Source organism: Pogonomyrmex barbatus, unplaced genomic scaffold (genome assembly GCF_055798465.1).
Source record: "Pogonomyrmex barbatus isolate J1 unplaced genomic scaffold, ASM5579846v1 scaffold8, whole genome shotgun sequence".
In the NCBI taxonomy this organism is placed as follows: domain Eukaryota; kingdom Metazoa; phylum Arthropoda; class Insecta; order Hymenoptera; family Formicidae; genus Pogonomyrmex; species Pogonomyrmex barbatus.
In genome coordinates, this window is record NW_028297182.1 from 4,035,364 (window position 1) to 4,052,281 (window position 16,918).

The following is a 16,918-nucleotide window of genomic DNA, read 5'->3' on the forward strand; positions in this document are numbered from 1 at the left end:
AGCCCCCGAATTGGCGACGTGTGCAATTCCATCAGCGATCGGCAACATCCGGAAGACGCGCGGCATCGGCGCTTTATCGCCCTCATCCAACTCCCCGCCCCATCCATCCCCTTCCGTCCTCACCCCCCCCCCCCTACTCCCTTTGCCGTTCTCCCGAACAAACTCGCTCGCTCGTCCCGCGAGCTTAATGGGGAACGGATCGTAGAACGAGTGGAAAGAAGTCAACAATCCGTCCGCGTAATTGGGTAACTCGAGAGCGCTCGCGTGGAATAGAGTTTCCGCCCGATATGCTGATCGTTGCCCTCATGGATATACTCGATAACGTCTGAGATGGCTATCAAGGACTCTGGAATTTTTGCATTTTGCATGTAGAACCAAAGTTTCTTGGACTTCGGAGAGGTACAAGCTTCTGGAATCCCCCGGAATTCCCAGGTTTGCAATCTGAGATCTTAGATAAGGTGACCACGTTTTCTTCTTCTTGCGTGAAATTAGAATGACAGGGAGGTGAACCGGGATATTTGGCGTGCTTGAGAAAATAGCGAAATTAGTAAACGTTGAACTTTTTAAACACATTTATTATCAAGATAAAGTACCATTGCAGAACGACTTATAATGGAACAGTAATCAAATGATATTTAACTTTAAACTTTGTATAAATGAAGCCAAGATGAAAGATGTTTAAATTTTTGATTATATAGTTATAAATTTACAAAATTTGTAATTTTGCATAAAGACTAAGATACGCTGATTATACAAAAGTTACATAAGAAGAAAGAAAATTATATCAAATTATATTAAATTTGAATAATTCAATTAAAAAAATCTCCTAATTTTTATTAATTCATAGTAGAGAGACATTCAATAATTCACAATTTTTAAATTCATAAACGTCAATGTAATCTTAAATTCATTGAAGCATATTTATTCAATATCGAAGACATCTTAATTTACTGATATTTTCGTCGATTTACAATTTTAAAACTTTAAATTCTGAGAACCTGTGATATTTTTTACATCTTATTGTCATTTATCCCAGATGCTACAACTATAAAGTGCTAAACAGTAAAGTATTCGATGTAGAAACTAGGTCAGTTTATAATATGCAAAATCCATTTTCTACGATATTCATATTTAAATAAATTCTTAAAAATCATGAAGTTATTTTTCTACTAAACGTCAGAGATGTCAATTTTATTAGTCATCGGATATCCCTTCAATATAATTGCGTTTCTCCAACGATAGATAAGACCGGGTGATTGATACTGTATCGAATCGATCGATCTCTCATTTCCAACTTCCAGACGAACTGCTTCGAGTCCCTCGAGTCTTCATACATTGTAGGTTTTTTTCGATAATTTTACCCGAACAGAACTCTATACAAGTCGACCTTAATCCTGAATTTTGAGGCGCAACTTGGAGTTGTCTCAAAAAAGAAAAACACGCAAACACGTTGATATGTAAACTGTTGTGTGTACGTAAACGAAATATTCCAAAAATGACATTGTATAAAAACACCGGAGATGAAGTTTTCGTTTCAAGCGTGTAATGGTAGGTATCTCGAAGAGGAGCAGCCCTCACAACTGTAAATGAGTCGAATCGAGCGAGTGACAGAGGGAAAAGAGCGAGGGGGACAAAGAAGAGTTTGTAGGAGAAGGAAAAATAGTAAAGAAAGTTTTTTTAAGTAGTTTCTGAAGTTTTGCAATCGATACTGTCGCCAGCAACGACCGGATAAATTCACCTCGAATCGTTTTCGTAAACTCGAGTCCGTCCGCGATTTATCGGGGATCGCTCGAAACAACAGCACTGATAGGACTATCGAATTAGCCCGACGACTTCTGGCAACATCGAAAATCTCTATTCGTTCTAATAGGATCACAGTCGCAAGAAGAAGAGGTAATTCTAGCATCGAATACAAGCTGTCTCGATCTAAATGATCTAAAAAAAATCTACACTATTTTGATTCTTACAAACAAATATTTAAGCAAATATTCAAACTTGCACTTGACGTTGAATAAACTAAAAGCTTAACAGGAAAAAATTGTTAAATAATGTTAATTATGAAATAATGTTGCAAATTAATTATGAAATATTGTTAACGTCTCGACAATATCCCAAAAATAATCGGCATACTTATCAACGAATGATCACCAATAGTCTGATAATTTAAAGAGAGCACGCGATATATCTGGGGCGACTTGTACGTTAAAAACACGCGATATACGCACATACGACGTGCGAAATAAATTTAAAAAAAATCCTGGTAAACCAATCGCGTGCGGCGAAACAGTATCCCGCGATTTTCTTCACGAGGTAGCCGCAGGTCAAATTTTCCAATTTCGTCCCTTAATCGAGTGTCGGGCGCGAGTACCGTTTATTCCGGTATTTATTCGTCAATATCGCGCGAGCCGTGCGCCCGTATTGCACCCAAGAGATTAAAATTGCGATGTATTACCCCGATCGAAACTGGTTAGTTGGCATAGAGACTGCGCCCGGAACACCCGCGAAATGCATCCCCCGTTTCGAATGTTAGCGCTCCCTTCCATCCAAGCACCGCCATTGTGATTTATGGCTCGTGTAATGCGAATTGCAAATTTACCTCAGGACCAAGACTCTACGTCGGAACGGTTTGTCTCTGAACATAAATATATTTTGGAATTTTTACGGTAAAATTTGCTGTGAGGCAAATTTCGCCTCAACGTACATCAACACTCGTTGCTGTGACGTCAATTTTATATCTTTCTTCAGATTTGTGATTTTTCTTCTGACAAGGAGTAGCTGCGTGAAATCTCATCATCGCATGGAAAAACATCTCGTTCCCTCGGCACGAATAACATTAAATTTAAATTTTTGTTCAATCAATTTATTATATTGAAACAACAGAATATTTAATGTAAATCGAGTTATATTTTCGAGTAATATTTTTTTTTTCAACTTTTTCATGATGTTAATTTTTCTCCAAATTGATTGACAGTTGATTTAATATCAATAAAAAATGATTACCTGGTGATTTTCCCATCACGTGAAAGAAATTAGTTTTAAAAGATTGAAATTTTAGAGATAGAAATTTTACATTAGATGTTGAGATCATGTACTTGGAACTATCCATATTTCTAAACTGAATCTTTTATAACGTATAGAACTTACCTAATAAGTTTCCCTTCACACATGAAAAGTTTGAGTTCAAGCAGCATTTTAATTATGAGCTACATTTGCATTAAATATTTTAATAGTCTATTTTTGACAAAAACTCCCTTTTCAGATTTGAGTTTTTCATCACGAATGAAAGTTATCTAGAAAATTTTATGCCACGAACGAAAGTTCTGCAGTTTGATATGTATTTTAGCCAAACCACATTTGCATTGAATGTTGGAATAGGTGGTCTTGTACCGAGAAAATCTTCCTTTAGGTCCGGATCTTTACAGTCGGAAAACCTTTGTCATTCACAAAAGTTTCATGCGGCTGAATTACAATCTGCTTTTATTCCAGTCATATTTTTCATCTGCTTTTATACAACGCCTTGAAAGGCTTTTTTGTTAGTTTTAATAATATAACATGTTTATAATTTTACGTTATTAAATTTCTATTATAACGTACTTCGCAACGTACACTTCATGTGTATAAATTCATTTAAAAGTTTATTTCAAAATGCTCTAGCATAAATATGTATTTAAAAAAGCCCATTGTAATATTTTTAATAATTAGATTAATATTTAAATAAATTCTATAATTGACAGGTTCTTTCAGATTCTTTTTTTATATTAAAAGAGAAAAAAAGTCCAATAATTTCCAATTTATATTCTGTCTCTAATATTGTTACTATAATAAATATTTTTATCTTCTGTTTAAATAATAAAAAGTTAATAAAATGTACAGATAAATATAAGTTTTATATTAGTAAACACATCAATCGTTATATATACTTTTAAAAGTGAAAATACACGCAATGTGCTATAAATGCATTAGGGAAAATCGCTTGTTCCTGTTTGTCGTAAACGTAGCTGAACTGTAGATTCTGATTTATTTGTAAAACTGCAGTAACGCCCAAGGGTTGCTTGGATGGACACAAAGAGACAATATTATACGCTGCACTATCGCAGCGTACATGAGTTAGCCATTTTTGCAACACACTGCACTGGTGGTGCGAGTTTTATTTCTGCCCTATTTTATGTAGCTTGAGAGAGATTTTTTTTTATTTGCTTAAGATTTATACAACATCAATTTTTATCGTACATAGCAATTTATCATATCAAGTTCTCAATTCTAATGTAATTAACGGTAACAATTAATCTTAATAGAATTTAATGTACTTGTTTTTAATTTTGTTTTTAATTTAATTTAAAACTTCATCGTCGGATGTGTGTGACATGAAAGAAATTGCAAGTATGTCGAAAATGATGGCACGCAGCTGGGTTTGTTTTGCCGTCATTTTCGCTAAAAATTCACGACTAAAGGGGCACAAAGATGAATTTAGGAGTCCATGTACGGAAAGTTGTCGAGTAATCCTCCATGGAAATTTGACAGGACAAATGGAGAGCTCCAGAGTGTTTCATAATTCTGCAAATGAAGGATGAAACTGCAGCAACTGCTGCATTTGCATCCGTCGCGCGGTCGCATTCTTTCGTAATTAAATGAGACAGTTTCGAGATGCGCAAGAATTCCGCGGACGACCGATACCTGACGTTGCGACCCTGACGAAAAAGGGATGAAGATGCGCGGCGACGCGGAAACGGCGCGGAATGCACCGACTTCATTTCTCGCGAGCGCCAGCTTCCCGCTCTGGCACTCTGTTTTTAATTTGTCCTAATTAACGCGCAATTAGGCGCTGCGTCGCGTAAGCCGCGTCGTAGCGTAAGTCGGCGAGCGGTGGCTTAACCGGAAATTGCTTTCTCAACTACGGACTGTAAACTCAACTTCTTCCGTATGCCTTTTTTAATTAAAGTTACCCGCGTGTGCGTGCGTATGTCGTGGCTGTCGCATTAAGAAGATATTTCTATATTCCCGATGCCTCTCTGCCTTTTCGTGCCCTCGAAGGGGCTCGAAAAGTCGGAAACGGGGCCGCGTCGAAACGTCCGTCCCACGCGCGCGCCACGAGTGCGCCAGTCATTATTTCACTTTAAATCCAACAAGATTTTCCATTTTTCCCGACGACGCCGGCAACCTAACGCGTACTCCGTTCCCGGGCTATCTCCCGACGACTGAAAATTATTACTGCCCGGAGCGTGCTTTATTTCCATTATTATTTGCTCGGAGAGTTTTCGAGAGCGCGAACAAGGCGTCGTTCGAAGGCTCATTTTAATATCGGTCTAGGCATTTGCATTGAAATGATAATTTGCATTCACACCGCCGCCGCTCGACAAGCTGCGCCCTTTGTCCACCCTCGATCCCTTTCTCTCTTCGTTATTCTTTAATCCGCGAATAACACGAGCACGCTGCCGTTGCACTAGCACAATGTGATTTTCCTCCATGTATAACAATTAATATCGTCTGACGTCTCGCGTATCTCTCGTTCTTTCGCAAATGTTACGTTATTAAAGGAAAAATATATCTAAAAACACACACAAATGTGTCTATTACGTAAAATAGTCAGCTGATAAAGTATCGCAACGTTCGCTTAATGCTGTCTGCATAATGATAACAAGTTTCCTACAATAACGCTCGACCGTGCCTTGTCAAGTTTTACGTCCGGTATTCATTGGCTCCGCTAGCCGGTCTGTATTTTCCTTTATTTGCGATCGCGCTTAGAAAAGGCTGCTTCCTTGGAAGGAATTATGGCACGTTCCAGCTTCGTTTCAGTGGGACGACGTGATTTTTCGCGACGCGAACGCTCACGGATTACTGCAATCCGACACGCGCAACTTTCCCGTCGTCACGGAATTAATGCACTCGGCGACGGCTGCTTTGACAGTCGTTATTGAAATTCCATCGATGAGTGAGAAAATTTTAATAACACTGCTGTCGTTTCTGCAGGGCGACGGAAAAGCGGCAGCTTAGAGAACGAGCTGAAGATTAGATCAGGAGGCATGTAGATTAGAAAAAATATGATTTGGCATGTACACATTTACATAAATTTTTTTCTCGCTGACACAACATGTATTTGTCACATTTTTTTATTTTAGCTTGACGACCATTGAAATTATTAAGAATAAATAAAACCTTATGCGGAAGGAATTTTATTAAAAAAAAAAATCTTTAACTAAATCTTTAACTAAATCTTTAAAAAAAAAAGTTTTAACTAAATACGGATTTAAAAAGAGTTTTTTTTTAAATTATTAAAATAATTATGTAGAATGATAATAATACTGCAAAAGCTTTTAATATTCTAGCAACTAGTATCCTCTATAATTATTTTAATGATCCAACTAAATTATTTCTAGATTTGACCAAATTTTCATATTCTTTAATTTTTTCCGTTATTTCTGTAAAGAGACACAAAAAAATATAATTATTATCTTTATAAGATAATCTTTCTAGCTTCGCGAGACTATGGCAAGAATAAACCGTCGGTGCGAACACGGACAATTCTAATTATTCCCCCATAAGAGGGAAATCACATAGCTTCCGTAAATAGAAGCGCCGTGCCGCTGATCGTAGAATTAATTATTCCCCCTCAGGAATTTGATCGGCAATAATTAAATCTCGCGCGCTGTTTATAAAGTTTCTGGGGCGGAACGCACATTTTTCTAGCGCGGAACGCTCCTACTTCCCTTATTTTCGTTCTGCATAAGCGATTCGCCATTTGTTATACGGTTAATGACTTCTCGCAAAACCGTCTCGAGTAAATCACATTCGCGCAAAATGAGAAAAATGTACCCCGCGTAAAATATACAGGCGGCACCATAAATCTTTGGCAATACCGCAGTTCCTTCATTCCACGGATCCTTGGTTCCCGTAGTCCTCGCTTTCATAAATTCCGGGAACATCGTGGATACTGTGTTTTAGGAATCCTTAATTCCACGGTACTCTGATTTCACAAATTCTCAGTTCCACAAATCAATATTCCCGCGAATTTTTTATCACGCGTAGAAGATGTGAGATATCCCGGAAATGAGAAATCTAGGGGAAATTTATTCAACATATAACAGAGATTCTCTTTTCGATTTTTCAGCAAATTTTAAAATGAAATTCCCCGTCCTTCCGTTCTCTCCTCTTTATTTTCTATACGCTAACCAACCACGATCCCACGTGGTTAAACGCTTAATTATAGAAATATGGACTCGCGGCGACGTGACGCGAATGTGACGCGTGAGGGAATCAAGACGCGCCGTAAAACGCATTTCTAAGTGCGCCACAATCGTGAATGATAGCACCCGGTCGGCGTTCCATTCAACTCGCACGAGCGAGCCGGGACTTCTTTGGATCGGCGACGTCTACCTTTCACGGAGAATGGAACGGTGAGATGGGGCGAGCTTTGAACTCTTATCAAAAGTGCATTTCAGCGCGAGCGACGAACGGGAGTTTTGAATGCAACGCGGCGACCAACAACGAGATTACAATGGACCTCGCCGGCTCGCGACATATTCAAAAAGTGTCGCATTTATACAAACTTATCAGCACACAATTCCCGTAAAGTCTTCAGACGGATAATAAAAGATGGTTAGAAAGAGGTTTGCGGCGTGGAAATTTTCATGATGCGAGAGATAACGCAACTGTCATTGTCGGAGATTGGGACAGCTAAACGTTTAAAAAATACAACGGAAGACAGGATAACAAATATCTCTCTTTTTTTTTATCGTATTTGAACACACTCGCTACATATACATGCAAATAAAGTATATATATATATATCTGTACTCGATGTGATAAGTAAATCTTCTTTTTTTATCAGAAAAATGTTTTTGTATATTAAAAAATAATAGATATATTCTGCAAAATGTTGCTGATTAATGTGCGTTTAGTAAGATATAAAATTAAATGTGTGTATATTTTTTCTGTTTTATTGTGTTTATTTAAATATTCTTTGTATATAATTAAAAACGAGCTAGTCAATAGTCAATAGTGAAATTAAAAATAAAGGGAAATAATTTAATATAAAAATTAGATCTATCAAAAAAAAGAGTGCTAATTACAAATGATAAACCGATGATATAAATTATAATAACAAAAATTATTTTTTATGATATTAAATATTTTTTTCATCTATAAAACGTGATGATAATAAAAAATATTTGGTAAAATCCGATAATACCCATAATTATTTTACGAGGGCATGGATGTTCATATTATAGAGCTCATATATACCTATATAGTACATGTAGTATAAATTAAAGGGTTAAACAGACAAGCTGCTTCCAGCCTCATCGTCGACTAAGTGCTATTGTTCTTCCCGCATGATCCTAAACGAGCTGCCCATTGTCTAGCTTGAATTTGGTAAATTAACGCCGGCGTTTGCGGTTATCCGACTACGTAAACACAAACCGAGAAGAAGCACTAGAACACAATGGAGAAGTGAATGCGGGTTGCATTAAGTAGATGACTGCAGCGATCATTTGTTATTTCGAAATTCTTCAATTTAGAGTTGATTTTTCTCAAAAATATTATGATTCCTTTTTTGCAACATTTTTCTCGGACAGGATTTTCACAGATGTGATCCCGTCAATTAAAGCGTCAAATAAAAAGTCTGTTGAGATAAAGTCTGTTCCCAAATTAATCAAAAAATATTGCGGCTCATAATGCAGAATCCACGAAGTCGAATTTTTATCAAAGAGATCGACGAAGGTCATAAGGGTTTCCCGAGACGTCGTAGGAAAGGATAAAATCAAAAAGTTCGGGGACTCCTCTTTTGGAGATGAACCAACCCGTGCAAATGCCTCTAGATGAAGCATCTCGATTCTTCTCTCTGACAAGTGGAATCCCGCCATAACTTGCTACCGCGTGAAAGCAGGAGCAGATTAGTTTTCATCGGATGACCGTCTCTGTCCGAGAATAGGAAGAACGAAAACTTTCTCCCTGCTCTCTCTCTCTCTCTCTCTCTCTCTCTCTCTCTCTCTCTCTCTCTCGCACGCGCGCGCGACGGTCCTCTGGCCAGATTGAAGGACCGTCGATTCGCAGTTTCAGCACGTCGATCGGCCACGAGGCCGGTCCAGCCAGCCAGCTAGTCCGGACCGATCTCGGAATCCCCGATCCCGGGTACTTCGACAGCGCCGCGAGAACCGCGAGACACGTCGGATGGAAGAAACGATATCCGGGGAAGCCGATCGGGCATGAAGTGCGCCCTGATTGCACAAAGAGGCGGCGAAAAGGGAGCGCGATTGATTGCCACGATTGTGCCGGCTCTCGGAATCCATCTCCTCGATTTGCTCTAGAAACACAATGCGCCCCCGTCCTTTGCTATACGATACGACTTATTTCGCCGTGTTTGTCATGTTGTCGCGGAGGGTATCTCGGCGAGGTATCTCTCAGCGATCGCGATAGTTCTCGAGAGCTCGTTAACCATCTTCTCTCGTCGCCGGCACGGACCGGCCGCCGGTTATGCCGGTACTCGAAATATTTGCGCGTGTCTACGCATCTCCTTCCGGCTCGTTTAAACAAGCGAAGAATTTTTTTTTGCAATAAGAATGACTGAACTCGTGACTGGAGAGTTAATCGACTTCAAAATTGATTTATTTAAAAAAGGGTGAAAATTTAGGTGCAGCTTTGAACTGCGTTGCAAGTTCGGCAAATAATAACGACAGGTGGTTTCGCGATACAAGCATTTTCCTTAAATTTATATATGTATTAATTCAAGAAACGAAGAAAAATTATTCGACCCTAAGACCCTTGTCCGCCGATTAGTGCCTAGGATCTTATCGTTCGAAAATCTTAATATTAATTAAAGGATTAAGATTAAAGATATTTTTTAAGCTAGCTTCGAGCGACTGAGTATCGATAGTTCGGATCACGTGTACGTTAAACGTGTAATTCTCGCGAGAATTAAATCATTTCTCGAGTATCAAACGGCTTCACACGGAGCGATGTGCTTCTCAAACTTGATTTGCTAATTAATTGAGATCATAAAGAGATCGAGCACTGGAAAAGGTATTGGTAGGTATTGGAGGCACGTGTGTGAAAATGGACGCAATTGGTAGTTTATTCACGTAAGCAATTTATATATAAGCAACCTCGTAGAATTGCGGAATCCGTTGCGATTACACCGGCACGACGGGAAAGAAGTAATCTGATTGATTGCCGCGATTGCAGTAGTGCTCGAGCGCCGTCTCCCGGTCTCGCTATCGAAGAATACAATTGGCTTGAGTGCTCTCGGCTTGAGAAATCAGGTCAGATAAGTGCAGCCAATCATTAAGCGGATCCCGTGAAGTCCCGTCGGATTGTTGTTATCTCTATTCTCGTCGATTCATCGTTATCGTTGCGCCGGGCAGATACACCGAGTGATTTTAAGTGAGGTCTCATCGCTTCCTCCTTTTTTCCTTCCTCCTCTCATAAAAACCTGTGTCTCTCGTTGGTCAAGAATACTACAGTGTCTTCGGAAGCTACGCGCGGGAGAGATTGGAAAGTTAGGAAGAAAATATATTATGTTTCAGATCCACGAGATTATCTGTGATTTTTCCATAAATATTTTTATATCCCCTCGTACATAGTTGAAGTGAAGGAATCTTCCAAAATAAATCAAGGTAATTACAGTCGGTAATATTTAACATTCCTCTTGAACGAAAATAGGATTCTTATTAATTTTCATTATTAATTATTTCAAGATGGGTACGAGTATTTATTATTTCAGTGACTGAAGCTGAAAATATTCTGAAACAGACCGATTGAAAAGTTAAAGAGGAATAAAGACTTTAGTCTTCTACATTTCTGCAAGATAATCTCCGAAGAGCTCTTTATATACGCAATTGTCAGCAATTAAGGAGCCGTTGTACGGTCGATGTTTCTGTCGAGGAAATATCAAATTGATCAAGGAATTCACGGATGAAAGATGGTTCGATAACACATACGTATATTGTGCCTCTATTGTTCTCGTTGGCTACGAATTATCTCCGAGCTGCCATCAGTCCCAAGGCATCATAAATGCCCCGCACATCATAAATCTCGGAAGATATTGCTATAGTTACATCCGCGGGAACGATATATCGCTGGCGATTATTACGATAGCGAGGCCCGCCGATAAGCGCGTTTCGTCGCTTTCTCTCTCTCTCTCTCTCTCTCTCTCTCTCTCTCTCTCTCTCTCTCTCTCTCTCTCTCTCTCTCTCTCTCTCTCTCTCTCTTTCGCACAGGACACCGATTCCGTATCGGCATTAGCAGATTGCCCCTAACATGAACAGCGCGCTAGTTGGATCGTGATTTGCGACAACATTTTACGTTTGAGATGTGCGCATACAGCAGTGACGGTCCACTTATGGATATTTACGACCGCATCGCGCTTTGACTCGGTTAATTGCATGTATGGCGGCGCAGATGCGTTTCGCGGCGACGACCCGGGATCAATTAGACGTCCGTTTCAAGACGCGTTTTACGCGAATTGACGCGCGTTCCGCGTTTCCGTTTAATTGTGATACATCACGTTTTTATCGACAGGCAAGTTACAGCAGGCGTGACCAGCACGCAGCACGCAGCGAGAAAATATCTCTTTTTGTTTAATAAACCTTTTCCAATAAAATTTATCATATATTCTTAATTCTTTAAATTAATTTTAATTAATTAAAAAAATAATTTTTTAATTTTTTTTCACTAGTGACAGTGCCTAATGAAGCACGCATTGTTAAAAAAAATTTTTTTTTAATCAAGAATGACGATAACTTTGTTAAAAGAAGTTTTCTCGCTTTCGATGCAAGAGAAGAAAGCATAAATAAGATTACAGCTTTTTTTGCTTCTGTAGCAAAGTAGGAAAGATTTCGAGTCCATCCATAATGACAAAAAAGTTAGCTAGAGCTAGAGATACAACGCGAAACGTTGCGTCTTATCTTCATACAAATCGGCGGAGAGATTATTCCTTTAAAAATTTCATGAAGCGCGTTAAATTTTTGAAATTTCTAAAATCTCTGGCTTTGGTGCCTCTATACGTGCCTCTTATCCGTGAGCCAACGATGTTCTTACGAAATTACATTTAAGAAACAGCAGATCATTTTCTCATTGCCGTAACGCGACGCATAACAGCGTTCCTCTTAGCTCTTTCGTCAGATGCAATATGGACATCCAAGGAGCCAGGGTCTCGACATAATCCACGGAGTCTTAAACTAAATCCGAGCCTTGTCGAAAAGAAAGGGAAAGCGGATGGAAATCCAACAACAGGGAGGGAAGAAGGAGGAGAGAAGGCGTCTTCGTCGGCAGACGGCCAACATGCAAATCCTTCAGGATTTGCCCGGGAGGGAGGCTTTCGATCGCGGAGAGGAATTTCAGTTTATCCATATTAATGCTTCTAATTAAGCCTCAGACAACACTTCGTGCAAGTACAAGCGGCATCTATGTAGCTACGAGCGGGAAGACACGTGTAGTGAAGCGTGCGGTTGACGCGCGCGTTGCAGCGCGAACGAAAGGTAAGGACGATACATCGATTCGAATTTGTGTCTGTTTATTCATTTGAACGTACATACGAACGGTCGGCTCCGAGAGACCTAACTCAAGCAAGCGGCGAGATATTAAGCACCGAGAGCTACGGAACCTGGCGGACGGATGGCGCCGATGTTCCGACAGATTTGAGAAATCGGCTAATTTAGAGGAATAAGCCGTGACGGAAGAAAAGGAGGATACGTCACTCGAGAAATATGTACACACGTCACTCCCCGGATCGGGAGATGAGAGAATTAAATTTATTTATTACGAAGAAATCATTTAGCGTGCGAAATGTGTTGTTGTCCGTTATGCAGTTTACATACAAATTAATGTGTAAGTGTAACGTCACGTGACGCGATATTATTTTTCAGACGGGCAGAAGAATAATTTGCTCGCGCAAACTGCTGCGAAACTATTCCCGTCGCCGGATATAATATCCTTTGCGCTCTGACGCATATCCGTAACACGTGTCGACGCCGCGAAAGTGTAGGATCCATGCAAATCTCGAGATTACTTGCGCAACTAGTACACGGGGTATTTCTCGTACTTTAACTTCAAGGAGATGCGAGGACGAGAATGAGAACGGCTCCGGAGACGTATCGCGCATAAGGATATAGACTTTGGTCTCCGAGAAGGCGAAAGGCCGGAATATCGCTTTATTTATCGTATTTATTCATTGGACATGCTCGCCGGATACTCCAAAGCATAGCAGCGGACTCTTTGCAGTGTGCCGAATCCTTTGATTAGTCGCAACTCATCCTTTGATTAGTCGCAATTCATTGTGCTCGTGTATCATTCGCGAACTCGTCGCATGAGACGAATATCCGTTTGAACTCGCCCTTTCGACAGAAAATTAATTCTTTCATGAAAAATACGGATTATTTGATACGATGTGATTTGTTTATAGATAAATCGCGTTTTATTTTTATTTATTGTCAAAATCCACTTGCCGTTATTCCGTTTGTTACTAAATTCTATATAAATCTCTCTCTCTCTCTCTCTCTCTCTCTCTCTCTCTCTCTCTCTCTCTCTCTCTCTCTCTCTCTCTCGCTCTCTCACATCGAGTAAATAAATTTTATAAATTTCTCGTGGAAATTAAGCTCGCATATAAATCCGTCCGAAAGTTTAGATTAAATTTCGATTAAACCCGCAAGCTCGCCACGTAAAGATTAAATTGGGAATAAATCAGAAAGTATTTGTTAAGTTTAAATCTGTTATAGATGGGAAAGGGCACACTTCTTGGGCGATCGCGCTAATACGTAAGAACAAGTTAGACGGACAAATGCGCGTTCGGGACCAGCTGCGATTTTATTCCGATAGAAAAACATCGCCAGACGAAGCCAAGAATCTCTTTTAATTACAGCCAATCCGATACGAAGCAAAAATGGCAGGGCGTTATCGATTCTGCAGCCAGCTCTCTCTCCGTGGGCGGGGGCAAGGGCGAGGAGGGGGGAGGGGTGAAATCTCAAGAAATTAAAAGTAGAATTAGTTCTCTCATTTTCTCCCTCCTCCCCTCCCCCTCCCCCCCGCCTCCCTGCTGCCCATCTGTTCCGCCCACTCGCGATATATTCGCCGTCGTCGTCGACGAATTCGATGTTGCACACAGACGAATTAGGAGTAATAGAACAAGCGCAAATTAAAAGGAATTCGAACGAGTGTTGTGTAGCGCACAGCCGTCGGTTACTTTCGCAAACAATTATTTATCGGCGATACGAAACGAAGAGGATAGCTTTAATTAAAGGCGCGTGTACACGAGCCCGCTGAAGGGCCACATTTCAAGGATCGCGAGTGCTCTTACGGTCCCTTAACATTTATCTATCGCAGCTTTAATTATCGGCGTTCTTACGCGAATTGTTTGACTCACTATGAGGAGGGAAAGAGGAGGGGGGAGGGGGGGAGATGAGGTGATTAACGAGTATAGACGGCTGCACCGCGAGCTAGACGAAAAATCGCTTCCCGGTTTTTTATGCTTATATAGTAGCCGGAAGTACCCGCGTTGAACATTAGAAGTGTGATATAAGATCCGTGGTAATCTTGCACTATATATACTATGATATAAGATCCGTGATAATCTTGCACTTCGTACGTAACGAGAAAATCATTTTCTCGAAGGCCAATTTAACAATAGAGTTGTAAATGCGATATTAAATCCCTTCTTCTTTGGCTTCTTTGTGAGATGGGATTTTCAACGCGCGTTTTGCGTAATTTTGCGTAATTTTACAGCGTAACACCTGTTACATGTATCCTGTTACATGTAAAATTGTAGAATAATTTCACGGGAATTATAGATTATGACATTTTAGTAAGTTAATATCGGGTTAACACATTTTTCGACAAGGAAATTGCAATTTTTCATAACAAGTAATGAAACTTCGCCGATATTTATGCAGCCTCTTTCATTTACATACTTTGCCCGTTCATAATTCAATATGAAATGTGCAAAGATATGTGCATTCCATATATTATCATAAGTATTTTTATAATTATTTCTTAAATATATCTTCTATTATAACTTCTATTATAAGGTGAATATAAGAATTTTTTTTATATAAAATTTTATTCAAAAAAGTGAAGATCGTTGAGACTTTTGTTTGATGATAAAGCTTTATCTCTCGCTTCATGTTACTTTAATAATTTCCTCGTGATTCTCTTAATTAATCTCTCGTGTTTCTTAACTCCCTCCAATAGTTCGAAATTAATTTTTCAACTTTGTTAAATTGAAATTGAGATGTTTAGATTACGTATACAAACGTTTAACAGTATGTACCCTCGAGGAATTTATAAATTTACGTATCTCACTAGAATATCTCTATTTGATCTATCAAATATTTTATAAATAAATTGTTGAAAATTTGAGAAAAAATGAAATTAATATCTTCTTCACAAAAATAATAATTCGTTCTGATTGTAAATAATAAAAATATTTCATAATAATGATAAAAATTCTTGCAAATTATTAAAGCCTGCAAGTATGATTATAAACAAAATTCTATTTCTTGATTAATTTCAAGTTTATTTTAATATAACAATCTAAGAAATTTAATATTGAAAATTATAAGATCACAGGAAAGATAATGGTCACACACATATTTGTCATGAAAAAAATCATCAAATTCGTCAAAAGATCTGTATCCTAAAATACTTTTCGGTTACTATAATATATCTCGCGTGAACGTGTAAAATTGTACGTGTAAATATAATTTTAACTGCTGTCGATAATTCATTCATTAATGAATTATCACGGGAAATTGCATTCTAGACCGCTACATATAATAACAATTACGATAACAATAACACGGTCGACAATACCGATTTCATCTCGGCGAAGGCACGATATTTTGCGATTAGTTTCGCGTTAATATAATGCACGCCTTTGTTTATCGGGGTCTGTTACAGCCGTAGTCCCATTAACTAAAATAGAACAAAGGATTACTTCAGGACCTAATTAACTCCTTGCGTGTGCCGTAACGGCGGTTACCCTTCCTCCGCGATCCCCCCCCCCCCTCTCTCTCTCTCTCTCTCTCTCTCTCTCTCTCTCTCTCTCTCTCTCTCTCTCTCTCTCTCTCTCTCTCTCTCTCTCTCTCTCTCTCTCTCTAACTCCTTCTGATCACACGAGCACGAAAGGGGGGAAAGAGGGTTTCTGCGCGAAACGAAATTTCCGCGAGGTGGAATTTTCGGAATGTACTTTGTCGACAAGTTTCGCGAATCACGCGGCTTCTTCAACGAAGATTTCGCATTCTTGTAACTGACGTAAACAGGCGTAGAATAATGAAGGTAGTGCCAAAATATTCTACGCATGTGAGCTCAGGTTCAGCTTGGCAACGTATAAGATACTTCGTTGCTTTGATATTAACTTCCTGAAATTCTTGCGAGATATCGATGTAATTAGAAATTCAATAGTTCGTTCAACTAAAGATTGTATCGTTAACTCGCATAACGATACAACTGTGTAACTTACAAATATAATGTACTCCTCCTTATTATTACAACTAGATTCAAATAAAAAGGTTACTTTATTCTTATGACTTTCTTCCCTTTTCTAACTGAAATAATAACTTCGTATTCACGAATTTCTAATTTGTTACGAAATCAATAATTTGTTATATATTTTTAAAAATAGTTGCAATCGTAAAATATTTATATTTTTTATATTTTTTAAAAAGATATTTAAATGTGTGAAAGTGTGCAAATCATTCGCAGTGAAACGTGATTAGTATAATTGAAAGGAAAGAAAATTAAGGAAGAAATTCAGGAAGAAAAATAATTATAATCTTTATCATTATATCGTGCCGTTTCTATTACAAGCGTTTACTGCAGTTGAAAAATTCGATGCAATTCCACGCGCGAAACTAGTCAGGCGTTCACAAGTCGGGCAGAAGTGGAGTTAACTAATCGCGAGTTCAAATTAACTCATTATTCTCGAGTTTAATTT

The 16,918-nt window shown here is 38.8% G+C and overlaps 1 protein-coding gene and 1 long non-coding RNA gene across 7 annotated transcripts in view; one reads left to right on the plus strand and one right to left on the minus strand.

Moving 5' to 3' along the window:
- LOC148934712 (uncharacterized) overlaps positions 1–16,502 on the plus strand; it is a 91,641-nt gene extending 75,139 nt beyond the window's left edge. The window contains exon 3 of the long non-coding RNA XR_016141088.1: positions 12,103–16,502. This is a non-coding gene — a long non-coding RNA (uncharacterized LOC148934712). The remainder of the gene's footprint in view (positions 1–12,102) is intronic.
- LOC105424142 (cysteine-rich secretory protein 1) overlaps positions 1–16,918 on the minus strand; it is a 53,379-nt gene that overhangs the window by 24,782 nt on the left and 11,679 nt on the right. The window lies entirely within an intron of this gene.